Source organism: Mirounga leonina, unplaced genomic scaffold, assembly GCF_011800145.1.
Source record: "Mirounga leonina isolate KUSES-001 unplaced genomic scaffold, KU_Mleo_1.0 Mir_127, whole genome shotgun sequence".
In the NCBI taxonomy this organism is placed as follows: domain Eukaryota; kingdom Metazoa; phylum Chordata; class Mammalia; order Carnivora; family Phocidae; genus Mirounga; species Mirounga leonina.
In genome coordinates this window covers 24,630,750-24,634,627 of record NW_023270316.1, presented here as the reverse complement: position 1 = coordinate 24,634,627, position 3,878 = coordinate 24,630,750, and the positions used below count along the sequence as shown (strand labels likewise).

General features: G+C 34.9%; 1 pseudogene; it reads right to left on the bottom strand.

The window, feature by feature from the left end:
• Positions 1–2,304, bottom strand: part of LOC118009649 — a 27,164-nt pseudogene extending 24,860 nt beyond the window's left edge.
• Between the last annotated feature and the right edge of the window lie 1,574 nt (positions 2,305–3,878).

Sequence of the window (3,878 nt, the reverse complement as noted above, 5' to 3'; positions counted from 1 at the left end):
TTATTTATTTATTTATTTATTTATTTATTTATTTATTTATTTATTTAAAGATTTTATTTATTTATTTGAGAGAGAGAGAATGAGAGAGAGCACATGAGAGGGGGGAGGGCCAGAGGGAGAAGCAGACTCCCTGCCAAGCAGGGAGCCCAATGCGGGACTCGATCCAGGGACTCCAGGATCATGACCTGAGCCGAAGGCAGTCGCTTAACCAACTGAGCCACCCAGGCGCCCCCATTTTGGATTTATTTTTACAAATGGTCCAGCAACTGTACTACTAGATATTTACCCAAAGGATACAAAAATATTCATTCAAAGGAATACATGGACCCTGATGTTTATGGAAGCATTATCTATAATAGCAAAATTACGGAAACAGCCCAAGTGCCCATTGATGAATGAATGAATAAAGAAGATGTGGTATATATACACAATGGAATATTACTCAGCCATAAAAAAGAATGAAACCTTGTCATTTGCAACAGCATCAATGCAACTAGAGAGTACTGTGCTAAATGAAATAAGTCAGTCAAGACAGATACCATATGATTTCACTAGTATGTAGAATTTAAGAAACAAAATAAACAAGCATAGGGAAAAAAAGAGAGAGGCAAACCAAGAAACAAAACTCTTAACTATAGAGAACAAACTGATGGCTACCAGACGGTAGGTACATGATGGGTTAAATAGGTGATGGGGATTAAAGAATGCACTTGTTGTGATGAGTACTGGGTGTTGTATGGAAATGTTGAATCATTATACTATATACCTGAAAGTAATATTACACTGTATGTTAACTGGAATTTAAATAAAAACTTTAAAAAATTAAAAAATAAAAATGAGAAATAGGATTTTTTTGCCTCTTTAGATTTTTGCCAAGGAACATCATCCATGTTATAAATCTATTTTATAGATTGCAGTCACTTTTCTATGATACCTACTGTCTACCATCAAACTATTTGTCACCAAACAGTGACAATTTAAGATATTTTAAAAGTATTCTATTGAAAGAATTTGCCTTTGGATATAAAACAACATGCATCTACTTCATTTCATATCAAATTCTTCTAATTAGCTCAGTATTCAGAGACAAACCACAATCCTACTCACATCCTTCACTCACACCCTAGATGCTCTTTTTATGGGCAGCCAAATTTAAAATAAGTTTTCAGTATCTCTTTGAATCTAATTTAAAGCAGCTATCGCAAGGGTAATTAGTTTTAACAATTTCTTTATTTCTTATTGATAAAATTTACTCCTATAATCTTAGAACATTTGGTGATTCATTTTCAATGAATTTTATCTACATAAAGTGTGGAAGTAAAGCTATGCAAATACAAAATTAGTACATAAAAAGAAGAGTTGTTTGTTCTAATTTGTTCAAATTAAAAATACGAAACTTCCTTTTTCATTTCCGACAAGAGCTTGGAAATGATCATTTCCATCCTTATAAGGAAACATCTGAACAAACTGAAAATTAATGACTTTTCTTAGACCCATCAGGGAATTGAGATTTCAGGGCTAACCACCACCCTCAAATCTGGAAAGGCATGAGAATAAAGAAAATCACAATCAAGATCTGCTTACTTAAAGCAAAAACTGCTGGATTCGATACTGTTAGAAACTCTTATATGATAATTGTGGCAAATTGCTAGAGGTTGATTGTGGACAAATGTGAGATTCAGAAAGTCCTGGAGGCCTTAATCTTAGTGGGGCCCAAAACTTTTGTACATATTACCTCTGGGAAAAAAAGCCACCATGTTCTCATGGTGAAGAACCAAGAAAAAACCCATTCCTGGATCTGGAAGGAGAAAGAGAAAGTAGCCATTCTGAAATATGTTCAAATCCTTCTCCTGAGGGAAAAACAAAAACAAAAACAAACAAATAGAGTCTCATCCCACCTAGGGAGAGAGACATGTAGTCAACTCCCGGGCCCTCTAGCTTTCCTGTCATACTTAATGATGAGAAAAAGAACACTAAGAAACATTGTAAAGTTTATAGCCAAGGGTCATAGGTCCAGTAAAATACTGAGAATTAATCATAACATTACAGAATGCATCTTTCCCCCTCCCACACACACATCTATCACCATTATCAACAGGACTCCAGTCTAACTAATAGTACATTATACCTAAATAATCTGTAAGGCATAGAATCTATTGTCTTCAATAGAACACTAGAGTAATTTGAAGCATCTGGCATCTGCAGTCATAGCAAACTTTACGAACAGCTCAACTTTTAGCCAGGCTAAAATAAAACCTCACACTAAAATTCTTTTACCTCAGTTCCTACTACCTGATACATCATGTTCGAATTTCATCAAAAATTGTAAGTCATATTAAAAGGCAAGAGAAACACAAACTGAAGAGACAAAGTAAGCATCAGAACTAGACTCAGATATGACATAGATATTGAAATTAGCAAATAAGGAATTTAAAATAACTGCATCAAGTCTTTAATGGAAAAATAGACAATATGCAAGAATAGATGGGAAATATAAGCAGAGAAATGGAAACAAAACTCAAAAGGAAATGGTAGAAATAAAAAACTATTAGAAAAGTAAATAATTGGGGCGACTGGGTGGCTAAATCTGTTAAGCGTCTGCCTTCAGCTCAGGTCATGATCCCAGGATCCTAGGATGGAGCCCAGCATCAGGCTCCCTGCTCAGCGGGAAGCCTGCTTCTCTCTCTCCCACTCCCTCTGCTTGTGTTACCTCTCTTGTTGTGTCTCTCTCTGTCAAATAAATAAATAAAATCTTTTAAAAAAGTAAATAATGCCTTTAATGGGCTTATCAGCAGACTGATATAACCAATGACAGAATCAGTGAGCTTGAAGATATGTCAATAGAAACTTATAAAACTGAAATATAAAAAGAAAAATAACGAAAGAAAAAAAAAGAACATCCAAGATCCATGAGACAATTAAAAAATCATAGCATATCCATAATTGGAAAACAGGAAGAGAAGAAAAAGAGAACTGAACAACAGAAACATTTGAAATAACCATGTCTGAGAATTTTTGAAAATTAATAACACACACCAAAACACAGATCCAGAAAATTTAGAGAATGCTAAGTATTTCATTACACTAAGGCCTAGCCTATTTAGACTGCAAAACACAAACAGAATCGTGAAAGAAATCAGACAAATTAAGAATGTGTTACTTATTGAGGCATATGAGATAAATTTTGACAGGTATTGGCGCTTGGGTGGCTCAGTCAGTTAAGCATCCAACTCTTGATTTAGGCTCAGGTAATGATCTCAGGGTTGTGAGATCAAGTCCCCCACCAGGCTCCCCAATGGGCATGGAGCCTGATTAAGATTCTCTCTCTCCATTTCCCTCTGCCCTTCCCTTCCCCCTCTAAAAAGCCTTTTTTTTTTTTTGACAAGTAAAGATTAAACTAGAGGGAAATTATAGAAAAATTCCACCTAAAATATTAAATATCTATTATAAATTTTAGCATTTTTATATCCAAATTATGATCTTTTACAATCTAGTTTGAGATACATGGATACACATTTTAGTAAGAATGCTAACCGTACTTCTGGAGTACCACAATTGCAAGGGGCTTATTTGAGTGACTGCTATGATATGAGAAAGATCATCAAAGTTTTAACCCACAGTTAGATGTCCAAATTCTACCATTGTGAAAGGTTTCATTGAGTTCTTGCCTCTAAGTAAATCATAATAGAAAGGTGATCAGCCCTTAGCTGCAGGGGAAAGTCACTGAATTATTGTGGTCATAGAAAATAGGGTCCACTCAGCTCTTACAAGCCATTCTCAAAGAAATTCATATTTGTCCTTTCCAAGAGCAGTGCAGACAAGGATTAAAAGCTTGTCACATGAGAAAAGAATATCTCGAAAGTGAAATCAATGGTCAG